The sequence below is a fragment of the Gouania willdenowi genome, chromosome 10 (genome assembly GCF_900634775.1).
Source record: "Gouania willdenowi chromosome 10, fGouWil2.1, whole genome shotgun sequence".
NCBI classification, from domain to species: Eukaryota; Metazoa; Chordata; class Actinopteri; order Blenniiformes; family Gobiesocidae; genus Gouania; species Gouania willdenowi.
In genome coordinates this window covers 41,191,225-41,208,104 of record NC_041053.1, presented here as the reverse complement: position 1 = coordinate 41,208,104, position 16,880 = coordinate 41,191,225, and the positions used below count along the sequence as shown (strand labels likewise).

General features: G+C 38.9%; 1 long non-coding RNA gene across 1 annotated transcript in view; it reads right to left on the bottom strand.

Annotated features, from left to right (window-relative positions):
* The window catches only part of LOC114471671 (uncharacterized), an 18,374-nt gene extending 3,057 nt beyond the window's left edge, over positions 1-15,317 (bottom strand). Inside the window, exons 1-2 of the long non-coding RNA XR_003675003.1 lie at positions 15,307-15,317; positions 2,914-2,918 (exon numbers count right to left, since the gene is read on the bottom strand). This is a non-coding gene — a long non-coding RNA (uncharacterized LOC114471671). The remainder of the gene's footprint in view (positions 1-2,913; positions 2,919-15,306) is intronic.
* Positions 15,318-16,880: the final 1,563 nt, after the last annotated feature.

Sequence of the window (16,880 nt, the reverse complement as noted above, 5' to 3'; positions counted from 1 at the left end):
AAAATAGACATATTTAATGAGAAACGAACTAAAATGATAGAAGAAATTAAAAATAAGAGATTACTGATATGTGGAGACTTCAATATAAACATTTTAAATCCTTTAAAAAATACACACATTGAAGACTTTACTAATTACATGTACACAAATGGATTAAAACCTCTCATAACGCAACCAACCAGAATTAATAAACACAGCTCAACACTGATAGACAACATCTTCACAAACATACAAAACACAGATGTAAAGAGTGGTATATTAATAAATGACATCTCTGATCATTTACCAATATTTACGATACTTACCACTAAAAAGAAGAAGAACCTTGAAAATCATAACACACAGACATACAGAAGAGTGGAAGGAGAAAAACAACTAGAAAACTTTAACAACAGATAAAAAGACAGACGTGGGAGAGTGTTTTCAAGGAAGAAGACGTGAACGTAGCATATGACACATTTACAGACACAATAACAACAATATACGATAAATGCTGCCCTTTGAAACAAATAACAATCAAAAGTAAAACTAACAAAGTACCATGGATTAATAAGAAAATAGCCAACGTATGCAAAAAGAAAAACAAATTATATAAAAAATATATAACAGAAAAAACATTAAAAGCAGAAGTACGTTATAAAAAATACAGAAACAAAGTCAATAATTTACTAAGAGAAAAAAAAGAGAATATTATGAAAAACAATTAAAAGAGAATAAAAACAAAAACAAAAAATTGTGGGAAATAATAAACAATATAACCATGCGCAAAAGCAAAGAAAAAAATGAAGACCACTTTATAATAAACAATGTAAAATAATACAATAAAAACATAATAGCACAAGAACTCAACAGTTTTTTCATAAATACTGGAAAAAACATAGAGAAAGGAATTAATAAACACCCAACACTTAAATGGAACCATTATGACAATGAGAAGAAAGACATTGATAAGTACTTTGTACTTGAAGAAGTAACAGAAGCAGAGGTGGACAGAATAATCACTACCTGTACCTCAAAAAAATCCAGAGACGTTAATAATCTAACTATGAGTCTAATAAAAACCATAACAGCTGAAATAACCACGCCATTAACACATATAAGTAATCTATCATTCAAGAATGGGGTTTTCCCAGAAAAGATGAAAATTACAAAAATCAGTCCGATTTACAAGGGTGGAGAAAAATGGAATTTCACTAATTATCGACCTATATCAATATTACCACAATTATCAAAAATTCTGGAAAAACTCTTCATGAAAAGACTCGACAAATTTATAGAAGATAATAATATACTACATGAAGGACAATATGGATTTAGAAAAGGACGTTCAACAGCAATGGCTATAATTGACATCACGGAGAATATAAGAGAAGCATTAGAAAAAAAACTATTTGTATTCGGAATTTTTCTGGACCTAAAAAAAGCCTTTGACACAATTAATCATGATATTCTAGAAGAAAAACTTCAAAATTACAGAATAAAGCACAACGCCTTAAAATGGATTAAAAGCTATATGACAAATAGGAGACAATATGTTGACTTTGAAGAACATACATCAAAATGCCAAACCATACAATGTGGTGTTCCACAGGGTTCAATTTTAGGGCCAAAACTGTTCATTCTATACATAAACGACATTTTCAAAGTCACAAATTGTCTCAAACTAACGTTGTTTGCAGACGATACAACATCCTATGATCAGGTAAAGACATTAAAACTCTAATAAAGTCAACAAATGAAGAATTATCAAAAATTCAGACATGGTTAGATGTAAATAAACTAGCCCTAAACGTCAGTAAAACAAAATTCATCAAATTTGGAAAGAGAAAAATAACAGGAGAAATAAGACTGAAACTAAACAAGGAAATAATAGAAGAAGTAAAAGAATATAGGGTACTAGGAGTGTGGATGGACGACAAGCTGACCTGGAAAAAACATATACAAATAGTCAAAAACAAAGTTGCCAAAAGCAGTTACATCCTATGGAAGCTTCAACAAATCCTACATACCAAATCACTTAAAACAATCTATTCTTCACTCATAGCATCGCACTTAAATTACTGCTCCGAAATATGGGGTAATAACTACAAAACGTATCTTGAACCACTATTTAGAATTTTACATAAAGTACCACACAACGCACACACAAACGATTTATTTGAGAAGGCAAAATACCTAAAACTGCAAGAAATAATACACTACAACACACAAATACACGCATTTAGGGCTTCATCTAAAAAACTACCACATCAAATACAAAAACGTTTCACATACAAACAAAAATCCTACGACTTCAGACATAATAATGTGTTTAGACCAAACAGGGTCATATCAAACGTTGGCAAACATAGTACTGTGTATAGAGCCATGAACCTCTGGAATAGCCTTGACGCAGAGACACAACAATCCGTTAATCTGAAACGATTTAAGGAGAAAACACGGAGAACATTACTACACACATACAGATCTCAAGTCAACTCTTCATCGAACTCTACAGCGACGACATGGAACTCATCAACTGGTCATTGAGCACCATTGACAAAATTTTCACGACGAGGCAATTGCTACAGCACGAACCAGCGTGTCCAAAGGACACATACCCAGGTGGATATGTTATGGATGCACGAGGGAGAAGCCAGATGCTCTGTTTCTCCCGTCTGACAGTAGAAGATGTGGAGGACATCTATCTGCTAGGGGTTATGATCTTTGGCCTGCTAATGATGGGGGTATGTGTATGTGCATGTGCCTTTCTGATGGATCGTATGCTGAGGCGACTCTCAGAGGATATGAAGGTACTCCGAGAGAAGAAGAACTTTTCGTTTGGAGAGTTGGAGGAACGTAAACAACGACTGGAAAAGAAAGCTCGAGGAGATACGGAGAAAAAGGACAGTGAAGAGGAGTAACAACAGGAACAATGACTGCAGACGAGAACACATCACATAAAAAAGGACAAAAAAAAAAAAAAAAAAGAGACGTTTATGAAAAGATGAAATTATGAAGAAGATGAGAATGTTTGACTAGGGAAGAAACAAGGTTTGATGTAAAATTATCTGTGTTCAAATCAGGGGACGGATCTGGATAATCAAAATGCTTTTTTCCATCGCCCTTTCCGGCATGCAAGAGGACAAAAAAAAAAAAAAAACAATGACGTGATTTTGCTCTGAATGTCAAAGTGAATTTCTGTGATTGCAACCATGTCGGAAATGAACTGAATAAATAAAACAAGTCTTCTGTTGTTGACATTTTGTAAATAACGTGTGAATAAAAAGTTTCTGCGCCGCTAAATAATCGTATCTCTTCTATCAAACTACAAAAATGGCCGAACAGGGTGGAGTTGAACCGAGTGTCACCTCTGCAACCTGGAGAGGGGGCGGGGTATGAAGTGTCTCATTTGCATTTAAAGAGACAGCACCAAAACGAGTTGCTCTCAGAAGCACATCAGAAAAGGGGTGGAGCTATAATAATGAGGAATTCAGACCCAAGCATTGCAGTTCTGCTTTATATAGACCACAACTGTATGATTTATATGTAAAAAGGAAGGATTTAAAACCATGATATGTCTCCTTTAAGTGAAATGTAGTGCAACATTTAACACTTGTAAACAACAAAAACTATTACACTCTTTTGAGAAAGTATAACAAAATTTAGCAGCGTCTTTAAACAATTAAAACTTAAATACCTTTTTTTAAGAGCATAGCGCAAAACAAAAACTAACTATTAAACATTTTTAAGAACAATGTGGCAAATTTAAAAACAACTGTTCTGATCATAGTGAAGGTATGAAAATGAATATCTCAACTGTTCGACTACAGCCCTTTTTGTGCTTCTGGTGACTTGGCTGCATATTTTCTTTGCTGGTCAAAAAAAGCTGGTAGGGTAGGCGGAGTCTCAGGTTGCCATGGTTTCTGTCTAGTAGCTGCTCGTTGACTTTTCTCAGCTTCATTTCTGGGACTTAAAGAGAAAAACAACACTTTCAGACAAAAATAATTGTATTGTCCTTTAATTAAACATAGTGTGTTTATGTTACAGACGGGCACGACTGTAAACGTTTGCTGCCTAGCTCCCACGTTAACGTTGGTCGTTTTATTATTAGCCATAGCCGCTAGCTTAATATGAGAGAGCTAAGGTGGCTTAACGTTAACATGTGCCGCCGGCCGGGTTAACGTTAATGATAACTGTATAATACTTCAGTGTTGCTGAATACTGATACTCACTTTTTGGTATCGATACTTCATTCAGTGTCAAGTTTTTTGACAACACTACTTGCTTTATAGGTAAATAATTGAACTGTGATATCAACCTATGTTTGTTTTACCTGTGAGGTAGGTTGAGAGGGAGGAGCTCACATTATTATAGGGTAGGAGGAGCCAGGATTGTCATGAGGAGGAGTTTCCGCTAGGTGACATCACAACTTGAGAAAAATCCAACTGTCCCGTTTGGAGCTGATTTTTTTTACAAAATGTGTAATAAGAGAGGAGGATACAGAACTTTTTACACTTATCACTGTAGATAAACCATTAGAAAGTGTTTTTTTTATAATACTGCTTCTTTAATGTCAGTTATAAAAATTAAATAAAAAAATCAGTGCACCACTATGAAAAAGGACCAACCAAATAGAATTAGAGACATTTCGAAACATAAACCGAGACAAGACAAGCTGTAAACATCATCAGATGTTTTCTAACCGCTTCCAGTCAGTCTAGGACTACTGGATTAAAAGCACTGGAGGTTTTGTTGGGGACTAGAATCCAAAAGTAGATAATAAATAAATGACTGCTGAATATTGGGACAAATGAGGCTCGTCTTCTGATCCAGATGTTCCTTCAGTGGAGAACAAACAGGTTCTCCTTAGTACCTCAGCGCTGATTTATCTCCAAGCTCAGAGAGAAAGTGCCACGCTGTGTGAGTTTTTCTGGAGAACTTTTCAAGTGTGGAAGCTGCTCACAGATGGCGCCGTCTGTTTTCACTTATTTTCAGGAAAGGTTAACAAGCCTGAACAAAAATAGAGCCCACCATCTGCTCCGGCACGGTGTTGGAGCAGATGATTCCTTCCACAGCGGCTCGCGGGAAACAGGGACAGAGTCTGGACCTGGGAGACGGAACACGGATCCTTTCGAACACTCCAACCTCAGACACGTGGAAACACGGGAGAAGAAAGCAGGATTAGAATGCTGACGCCGTCACCAGTGGAATAAAAAGATCCAAGTAACAACAGGAGTGTGAGACAGTCGCTGAAGCAGCAGCAGCGTGTGAATAAGATGTTTGCTCAGACGAGAGCGGATGCGTTTGGACACGACGGATGGAGAGGGAATGTGAAAAGAGGTGTGGAAGCAACAAGGAAGTGTTTGTCAGAGAGAAACAAAGACCTAGGCTGTGTTGTAAACACTCAATGTATAGACTCAGTATATACTGTCTACTAGGGCTGGGTGACCTCACCATACCATATATCACAATATTTTTGCCCGCGATAACGATGATATCACGATACAGCAATAATCAATATATTGCGGGAAATTTCACCCACGATGCATCACAATATCTGTGTCACTTAAGAAATTCAGAATTTATCTACTGCACTGAATCCATTTCACAGGAATTACAAAACACAGTGTACAGCACATTAACACACACTGACCACAACTAGTCACATGACCTTGTGTTATGTTTACGTCTTTAAGGAAAGACTGAGACTAAATAATGTTTCAAAATATTGGTAATGACGTTTGTACAAATTAACTTTAAATCATTAAAAACCAAATGAATGCAGAAAATAGTCATTTCAGTTCTAATATGATCAACTTCTCTGTAAACACATATCAATGAAAACTGGAACATTTCACTGCATATGAAACAGTCAGTACATTACACTGGTACCAATGGTCTGATCCACAACAACACACAACGTTTCCCACAGATCTTCTGTAGCTTTGGTGAGATGTTAACACACACTGAGCAGGTGAAGCTGCTGCTCTACACGAGAAACAGTTTCAGAGGCACATTAAAGTTAAGCAGGCACTGGTGGACTCTGTGTTTAGGAGTCACTGATGATTTACGCAGTTTTTTGGCAGTTTAATGGGGTTTCAGGTGGTTTAGGAGCTGTTTAATGCATCCATGATGGGAGGAGGAGGGCGCTGCCCCTAATAAATGGTCCCCAGAAACACGTATTCCCCATTAAAAAAAGGTTCCTTCCTTCTCACAGAGACGCATTTCAAAATCAAAATCAAGGAAATCAAAAACAATTTACATTTCATTCCATTTATTTCCATATATTAACCACATTTTTCCCACTAATTTCACCACGTCTTCTTTTCCAATATAATAGTGTGTTTTTCAGAATAAAAAGAGTCGATATCTGGCAGTTTTTTCCTTTTTTTTCTAAATATTAGCTCAGTATTTTTTCTTAAATGTATCTTAAATGTCTTTTAGGTAAAAAAAAATATATCATGGAAAAGTAGCTCCTCCTACATGACGCTGTGTAGAGGGATTAGTACCTTAGGTTATGACTATTTATTATATAACACAGGGGTACCACCTCCAAAAAGAGGAATAATAAAGCTATGCATCAATTATTTATTATGAATTCATAACCAGCCAGGGAAGCGTTTGTTTACATTCAGACACCATGAAGACAAAATAATTACCAAGTAATTATATTTTGACAATTTGTTACAAAAGTCCAACATTATACAGTTAAAATAATATTTAAATAGAGTGTGTGAATACATCCTTTAAAGTAACGAAAACACAACATAACAAGGTAAGGTGCTATTTTTAACCATCTCCATTTGTTCTAAGAACCATATTATATATATATATATATATATATATATATATATATATATATATATATATATATATATATATATATATTATATCAACAGAGGCAAAAAATAAATAAAAATAAAAGAATTAAATATATAGAACGTCTCCAGATTTGAGCCATGTGTGAGTTTTCAAACCAAGGCAACAGAGTTGGGCCTAAAAAATACAGAAATAATCCTGTATTATCTTATTAAAACAGTAACGTCAACATATTATTTAAATCATAATAATCTCAAATAGAATAAATAGAATACATAGTGAGGAGAACAGACTCACACGTAGAAAATAACATAATAGAAACATATAATTCATGAATTATTTAGAATCTCACGACATGAATCGCTACGACGATGCTAACGTAGCTTTAGCTGACCCTGGACCAATGGTCAGGCTCATTAGCATACTGAGCTGTGATTGGGTGAAAAAACACAGACTATTTGGCATCAGTGGGAAAAAAAAGAAAGAATAAGAATAAAAATAAAGATACTTTATGTTGAAACATCACCATTTTCACAATCAATCAACACAATCATTTGAGGCTAAAATGCTAATGACGTCTTCAACAGTAATAATGCAAATTAGAGAACTAATCAGCTGCTGGAACATCATGAATTCTTTTATTTAAAAATGTGTTTCCTCAAACCAATCTGACACGTAAACAAGACAAATAAGATCTGAGAGAAAAGCTCTACACATGACATAGACTTCATGATGAAAACACAACAAACGCAGCTTTCATTGATCACAAGATGACAAAAGTGATGAGAAAAAGGTACCGACGGAGTGTTAGCGACACGCTGAGTCGTGGTAAATCACTGATCGGCGTCTGATTGGACGCCGCGGGGGCAGATGAGGGATGCTGAAACGTATGAATAATAAAACATTGGACGCTCAGACGCAGGTTCGTGAGGCTCCAGAGAGGACGAGAAACGCTTCTCACTGCATTTGTTGGTGTTGATTGTCTCACGTCCATACATCAGACTTCTGTACGTCCTCAGGGAGAACATGCAAACTGGGAAACACACGTACCACAGTGATTGTTTTATGAACAAACACGTCAGCTTTTAGAATAATAACCAACCTGAGTATTAATACACCAAACAACACAGGCTGTATGTGCTTGTTTTCTGTGCTTTTGTTTTCATATTTTTATAATTGTTTTGTGTATTCTTTTCATCTTTTTGTGTGTTTTCCTTAACTTTGAATGTTTTTTTTTTTTTTTTTTTTGCTGTCTTTGCATAATTTTCTTTCTTGTATATTTTCACTGTCATTTTGTGTATTTTTCACTCACTGTGTGTTTTTGTTGTCATTTTATGTATTTTTCTGTAGCTTTGTATGCGTTTTTGGAAGCATTTTGTATATTTTTGTTGTCATTTTGAGTATTTTTCACTCATTTTACGTATCTATGTCACTATGTTTTTGCATATTTTCATTGTTCAGTGCGTTTTTAATCTTCTTTTCGCCATTATGTGTATTATTTTATATCTTTTTGTGTGTTTTTCTTAACTTAGTGGGGGGGGGGTTTGCTGTCTGTGGGATTTTCTGCAATTTTGTGTGTTTTTGGAATCATTTAATTGTATTTTGTTTATCATTGTGTGAATTTTTATGTTAATTTGAATTTTCTGGCGGCATTCTGTCTAGTTTTATTGTTTTATATATTTTTATAATCTTTCTGTTGTCACTTTGAGTAATAAAAATAATAACAATAATAATAATAATAATATGAAATAATAATAATAATAATAATAATAATAATAATAATAATAATAATAATAATAATAATAATAATATTTCAGTGACATTTATTAGTTATATAGGTTAGGTTAGGTTAGGTAATCTTCCTGAAATAACTTGTAGATGGTTTTGAAAGGATCCATCAGTGATGATGTCTCAGATGAAGCTGATGGTTTCCATCCTGGAGGACCAGATGCTGAGAACCGTCCAACATGGACACCAGTTATTAATGAGCTTTCTAACACAGAAGATGATGAAGAAGGACCAACAATAATCCTTTTCCTTCCTGCTGCTCCTCTTCAGCTCCGTGATGGCGGGACAATCACTGAGCGGCTGCTGGAAGTGGAACAAATGGCTTTTTTAATGGGATTATTTTCAGTGACACATAAAATATAAACTGCAGCTTTTATTTGGGGCCTGTTTTTCTCTCTCTGTGTGTTTGGTTGTCGTTTGAATCCATCCAGACAACAATCATCCCATCTCCTGCTTCTACGTCTCCGTCTGATAGACTTCAGTGTGTGTGTGTGTGTGTGTGTGTGTGTGTATTCAGCAGCCGAACACATTTACAAACTGATTTTTTGAAGCGAGAAAGTGAAAATGAAATCCATTAAGGAGTAAATAACTTTCTTTTTCTTTGTGGGGCCCACCACCTTCTCGCAGACAGCCGTGCTCAAAGCCCTCGCCGATCCCTCTTAATCTCCTAATAAGATTATAAAAGTGGGAATTTGTTTGTACATGCAGGAGCTGTGGGTAATTACATGTCTGGTCACATCGCGGAGCCGCCCTGAAATCTGCCCCGAATCGACTCGTCTACGGTTGGAGTTTTAAATTGTTTCTGGAATGGATTTCAGAGATTTCAATTCACGCCATTAATAGATGCTAAAGAGGAGCTCAGCCTCTGCTTCCATCATTCCTGCTCTTTGGAAAAGTTCCTCCTGCTTTCCCAAACCTTCCATTCTTCATGCATTAGTTTCAGCTTTTTTCCTTCTTTTTATCCACATTTTTTAACTCATTTTATGTGTTTTTTCTTGTTGTTTTATTTGTTTCCCTGTAGCTTTAAATATGTTTAGAGGCATTTTTTATATTCAGAGAGGACGAGAAACGCTTCTCACTGCATTTGTTGGTGTTGATTGTTTCACGTCCATACATCAGACTTCTGTACGTCCTCAGGGAGAACATGCAAACTGGGAAACACACGTACCACAGTGGGGACACAAACATGTGATTGTTTTATGAACAAACACGTCAGCTTTTAAAATGATAACCAACCTGAGCATTAATACACCAAACAACACAGGCTTTATGTGCTTGTTTTGTGTGTTTTTGTTTTCATGTTTTTATAATTGTTTTGTGTATTCTTTTCATCTTTTTGTGTGTTTTCCTTAACTTTGAATGTTTTTTTTTTTTTTGCTGTCTTTGCATAATTTTCTGTAATTATGCATGTTTTTACAGGCATTTTGTATATTTTCACTGTCATTTTGTGTATTTTTGACTCACTGTGTGTTTTTGTTGTCGTTTTATGTATTTTTCTGTAGCTTTCTATGTATTTGTTGTCATTTTGTCTGTTTTTCACTCATTTTACATGTGTTTGTTGTCATTTTATGTATTTTTTTCTTCTTTTTTTTGCTGTCTGTTTCATGTTCAGTAATTTTTTTTAATTTGTTTTTAGAGGGATTTTGTATAATTTTCACTCATTTTTATGTGGGTTTTTTTTTGTTGGTCATTTTATGTATTTTTGTATGTTTTTGGAGGAATTTTGTATATATTTTTCACTCATTTTATGTGATATATTTTTCCCTTTCTTTCTATTCCCTATCTTGGTTTCCATCGAACTGTCACCAATGCTTATCCCAGCACTATTACTGGTGTTGGCATTGCTGATGTAAGACAGTGGTTCTCAACCTGTTCAACCTGCGACCCTCAAAATAAAGGTGGAGACAGGACCATCTATAAGGGGGAATAAAGGGGAGAGATTTTTGGGGTCCATCCATAAAGTCAGTAAAATGATGGTCCATTGTTCTATGAATCTGTGATAACCACATTTATTTATTCATCTGAATAATATCCATGTTTATTATTATTACTATAGTCATCTTAAAGATGGAAATCCTGGTTTTAATCACTAATAAAATGGTTCAAAGTGAATCAAAATGGTGAAAAGGTGGTGGATGGAGCGTTTTTCTGCACAAAAGCCTTTTGATAGAGGAGACAACCTTGAGCGGATAGCTTTGGGAGCCAAAGTTGATACGTTTTTGTTGAAAAGATTTTGGTCGATTGCATTGAGAGACTGACCGATTCATTCCATAATTCCAGATTTGGATGAGATGCAAAGAGAGGCTCCTATAGATTCACAAGATGGAACAGCAGGGACAGATACGGTGAGAAAGAGGGAGCAGAGAAAACGCAACCGCCCTCGTCGAGAAGCAGAAGAAAAATGTAGCGTAAATGAGCAAAATGTGTCAAAGAATCGTGAAAAAGGACAAAAATGTGGAACAAAAAGAAGCAAAATGTAAAGAAAAAAAGGAACCAAGTGTTATTTTTGGGCAAAAGGAAGCTTATTTAAATGAAAAGTGGCAAAAATTATTAAAGAATCGATAAAAATTGGAGCTCAAATCTGAGGAAAAGTTGTTGAAAATGGACAGAAATTAGTTAAAAACTTAATTAGAGTGGCCAAAAGGTTCAAAGTGTCAAAATTGAAACAATTAGTTTAAACTGGCAAATAATGGCCATGACAAATTGTGAATGTGGTCATAAGTTCTGAAAATGTCTTGAAAGTGGAAAAAATGTGTAGAAAAGTCATTGAAATGTGTCAGAAATGGGAGAAATGTAGCAAAAAGTGGTAAAAATATTGGTTGAAATATGAAAAGTTTTGTGAAATTGCAGAAAAATGGAAAATTATCTTAAAAAAAATTCTTTGTTTGTTGAACCCCCTCACAGTGTCTAGTGATGGGCAACTTTTATCATATTGTATGAAAATGTGATTCAAAGGCCACAGAACATAAGACAAATGTTTTTAACATGTGTGTTCTTATTGTCATTTTCATTATTTTTTGGGCCTGTACTACATACAGTAGCTGGATTTCCTCTGATCAACGCTAACTCCTTTTTCTTTTTCTCTCTCTCTCTTTTTTCCTGGTTTTCTCTCTTTTTATTTACATTAACTCTGACATATCTGATTTCATTTGGAGACAGTTTTTGTGATAAAACAATAAAACGTTAAAACAACGTGTGAAGGTCACACAGCTGCACTTTCACTGATCCTTTTCTTTAAACAGGACAAACATCACCTGAGACACAGCGCGGGAACACAAACGTCAGAATGCATCTGTAAAACAATGAAGTAGGATGTGTGAGGAGGTGTCAGTGGTGAACGTCAGCTGTAGTTAGGTGTGTCGGATGCTGTCGGATGATGGTTCTCGTCTCTTTGTGACGACACAAACCAGCCGGAGCACCGCGGGATAAATGGTGACTTTAATTCAATCGGATCGTAGCTCCACCGAGGATTCACGGCCGTAAGGAAGGAAGGAAGGAAGGAAGGAAAAAAATGAAAAAAGGAAAGAAGGAAGGAAGGAAAAAAGGAAGGAATGAAGGAAGGAAAAAAATGAAAAAAGGAAGGAAGGAAGGAAGGAAAAAAGGAAGGAAGGAAGGAAGGAAAAAAAAGAAAAAAGGAAAAAAGGAAAGAAGGAAAGAAAAAAGGAAGGAAGGAAAGAAAAAAATGAAAAAAGGAAAGAAGGAAAAAAATGAAAAAAGGAAGGAAGGAAAAAAATGAAAAAAGGAAGGAAGGAACAAATGTCGACTCTCAATTTAATTCATTAAATTCATTTACTAAAACCATAATAAAGCTGTTATTAAGTCAGTGATTCTCAACATGTGGCTCTTTATTTCTTAATTAGGGCCCAGGCACAACGATGCGTAGGACTCTATTATAACGCACCTCGTTTTTATTATTATTAATTTTTTTTTTTTTTTTTAAAGAGGCAATGATCACATTTTGAGGCTCATATTAGAACTGGTGAAAAATGTGATATTTTGTTACACATAAATGGCAAAATGACTCAATAGCGCCCCCTTGAAAATTGTATTGTTTCCCAGCTTGGATTGATGACATCATCACTGTGGAACTTTCTACAGAATTCTGACATCATCACTGTAGAGAGTGATGATGTCAGAATTCTTCAGTGTACTGAAGAACTATTACTTCAGTACACTGAGGATTTCCCTGATCTGGGTAAATAGTTATTTCTTTCTACCACAACAGGATTCACAAGGATCGCGAAGCGCACGAGCGAGAGTGACGCTTATGGAAGTTATTAAGAGTTTGCCAAAAAAATAAGTTATGGTTTAACTCAACTGTCATTCATAGTCACAGCGCCACCTATTGGTAAAAAGAAATCATCCATCCATCCGTCCATCTTCTTCCGCTTAGCCGTTTCCGGGTCGCGGGGGCAGCATCCTCAGTAGGGAGGCCCAGACTTCCCTCTCCCCGGCCACTTCCTCCAGCTCTTCCGGGGGGACCCCGAGACGTTCCCAGGCCAGCCGAGAGACATAGTCTTTCCAGCGTGTCCTGGGTCTTCCCCGGGGCCTCCTTCTGGAGGGACGTGCCCTGAACGCCTCACGAGGGAGGCGTTCAGGGGGGCATCCTAATTAGGTGCCCGAGCCACCTCATCTGGCTCTTCTCAATGCGGAGGAGCAGCAACTCTACTTTGAGCCCCTCCTGAATGACTGAGCTTCTCACCCTATCTCTAAGGGAGAGCCCAGCCACCCTACGGAGGAAACTCATTTCGGCCGCTTGTACCCGTGATCTTGTTCTTTCGGTCATGACCCAAAGTTCATGACCATAGGTGAGGGTTGGAACGTAGACCGACCTGTAAATCGAGAGCTTCGCTTTTTGGCTCAGCTCCCTTTTTACAATGACGGACTGGTGCAGACTCCGCATCACTGCAGACGCCGCACCAATCCGCCTGTCGATCTCTCGCTCCATCCTTCCCTCACTCGTGAACAAGACCCCGAGGTACTTGAACTCCTCCACCTGGGGCAGAACCTCATCTCCAACCCGGAGAAGGCACTCCACCTTTTTCCGGTCGAGAACCATGGACTCGGATTTGGAGGTGCTGATTCTCATTCCGGCCACTTCACACTCGGCTGCGAACCGATCCAGTGAGAGTTGAAGGTCACGGTATGTTGGAGCCAACAGGACCACATCATCTGCAAAAAGCAGTGATGCAATACTGAGGCCCCCAAACCGGACCCCCTCAACGCCCTGACTGCACCTAGAAATTCTGTCCATAAAAGTTATGAACAGAATTGGTGACAAAGGGCAGCCCTGGCAGAGTCCAACCCTCACCGGAAACGATTTCGACTTACTGCCGGCAATGCGAACCAGACTCTGACTCCGGTCAAACAGGGAACGAACAGCTCCTATCAGGAGGTTCGATACCCCATACTCCCGGAGGACCCCCCACAGGAATCCCCGAGGGACACGGTCAAATGCGTTTTCCAGGTCCACGAAACACATGTGGACTGGTTGGGCAAATTCCCATGACCCCTCAAGGACCCTGCTGAGGGTGTAGAGCTGGTCCACAGTTCCACGGCCAGGACGAAAACCACATTGCTCCTCCTGAATCCGAGGTTCAACTATCCGGCGGACCTTCCTCTCCAGTACCCCTGAATAGACCTTACCGGGGAGGCTGAGGAGTGTGATCCCTCTATATTTGGAACACACCCTCCGGTCCCCCTTCTTAAAAAGGGGGACCACCACCCCGGTCTGCCAATCCAGAGGCACTGCCCCCGATGTCCACGCGATGTTGCAGAGTCGTGTCAGCCATGACAGCCCCACAACATCCAGGGCCTTGAGGAACTTCGGGCGGATCTCATCCACCCCCGGAGCCCTGCCACCGAGGAGCTTTTCAACCACCTCGGCAACCTCAGCCCCAGAGATAGGAGAGCCCACTCTCGGGTCCCTGGACCCTGCTTCCTGATTGGAAGGCGTGTCGGTGGGATTGAGGAGGTCTTCGAAGTATTCCCCCCACCGATCCACAACGTCTCGAGTCGAGGTCAGCAGCGCACCATCCGCACCATACATAGTGTTGACGGTGCACTGCTTCCCCCTCCTGAGACGCTGGATGGTGGTCCAGAATCTCTTCGAAGCCGTCCGGAAGTCGTTCTCTATAGCTTCACCAAACTCCTCCCATGTCCGGGCTTTTGCCTCGGCGACCGCCGTGGCTGCACTCTGCTTGGCCCGTCGGTACCTGTCTGCTGCCTCCGGAGTCCCACAGGCCAAAAAGGCCCGGTAGGACTCCTTCTTCGGCTTGACGGCATCCCTCACCCTCGGTGTCCACCAACGGGTTTGGGTATTGCCGCTACGACAGGCACCGACTACCTTGCGGCCACAGCACCGATCGGCCGCCTCAGCAACAGCGGCACGGAACATGGCCCACTCGGACTCAATGTCCCCCGCCTCCTCCGAGACATGGTTGAAGTTTTCCCGGAGGTGGGAGTTGAAGCTCCTTCTGACGGGAGACTGCCAGTCGTTCCCAGCAGACCCTCACTATACGTTTGGGTCTGCCAGGTCTAACCGGCATCCTCCCCCGCCATCGGAGCCAACTCACCACCAGGTGGTGATCAGTTAACAGCTCCGCCCCTCTCTTTACCCGTCTAAAAGGAAATCATAGACATTATATTTGCACAGAACATTGCAGGAAAGTTTATGACATAATCCTTGAAAATGATCAGCTACGTCTCAACACCAACATTTCTGCCACACCCCCACATGAAACACACCTCAACGTGCACCATGTCCTGACATACGTGTGGTTGTGAAGGGAAACTTTTAAACCACTTTTTATCTTTTTCTTTGTCCATTTTGCAACTTCCTGAGTTCCATTTTCTAAAAAAAAGTTACACTTTTTTGTTTGTTCAGATTTTAGCTCCAATTTTTATCGATTTTTTAGCCATTTTTGCCACTTTTCATTTAAATAAGCTTCCTTTTGCCCAACAAATAACACTTGGTTCCTTTTTTTCTTTACATTTTGCCTCTTTTTGTTCCACATTTTTATCCTTTTTCATGATTGTTTGACACATTTTGCTCATTTACGCTACATTTTTCTTCTGCTTCTCGACGAGGGGGGTTGCGTTTTCTCTGCTCCCTCTTTCTCACCGTATCTGTCCCTGCTGTCCCATCTTGTGAATCTATAGGAGCCTCTCTTTGCATCTCATCCAAATCTGGAATTATGGAATGAATCAGTCAGTCTCTCAATGCCATCGACCAAAATCTTTTCAACAAAAACGTATCAACTTTGGCTCCCAAAGCTATCCGCTCAAGGTTGTCTCCTCTATCAAAAGGCTGTTGTGCAGAAAAACGCTCCATCCACCACCTTTTCACCATTTTGATTCACTTTGAACCATTTTATTAGTGATTAAAACCAGGATTTCCATCTTTAAGATGACTATAATAATAATAATAAATGTTCCTGGATAACAGTGGATATTATTCAGATGAATAAATAAATGTGGTTATCACAGATTCATAGAACAATGGACCATCATTTTACTGACTTTATGGATGGACCCCAAAAATCTCTCCCCTTTATTCCCCCTTATAGATGGTCCTGTCTCCACATGACTGTTCTTCAATGTTCATGTTCAGCTACAGTGGGGGTCCTCGCTCTCTGGGACCTTTATTTTGGGGTTCGTTGGCTGAAAAGGTTGAGAACTATATGCTAGCAGCTAATACTCTGTCAGGAACCAATCACAGGCTTAGTTAGTGCATCAGTGTCTTATTGCACATGCACATGTTAACGTTGTGCTAAAAACACAGAAGAAGAGAAATTGTGCAGCAGAACAAAGTCGGCACCAAACACAGGAATCAAATATTTACTAACTTTCCTCCTAAAATGAACAAAATGTACATTATCTCCATGATAGCCTTCCCACCGGGTGCTTCCAGCAGTTATTTGCACTCCTCGCCGGACGCCGCGGCTGCACCCGAGGCTCGGCGCTGTCGCCACTGCAGGCGGTAATGGAAACATTGAATATTGATGTTGTTATTATTCAAGGACATGTGGACACGCACTTTGTAAAACTGTTCTCTTTTCATGGGAACCGATGGACTGTGAACCTGGTATCGGTGGCGGAGCCCGGGAGACGTTTGAATTATGTCGACTGCATTTCAAATGATAGCCTTCCCCCGTCGTACATATAAAACGCTCTGTGTTTATACATCAGGGTCGGCTCCATAAATAGCCTGGGAGAGAAAAACCATTCCCGGCTCTGATTCTGCTTCACTTCCCCTCGGCCGCCCGTGTTTGATTGTCATCATGTGGAAA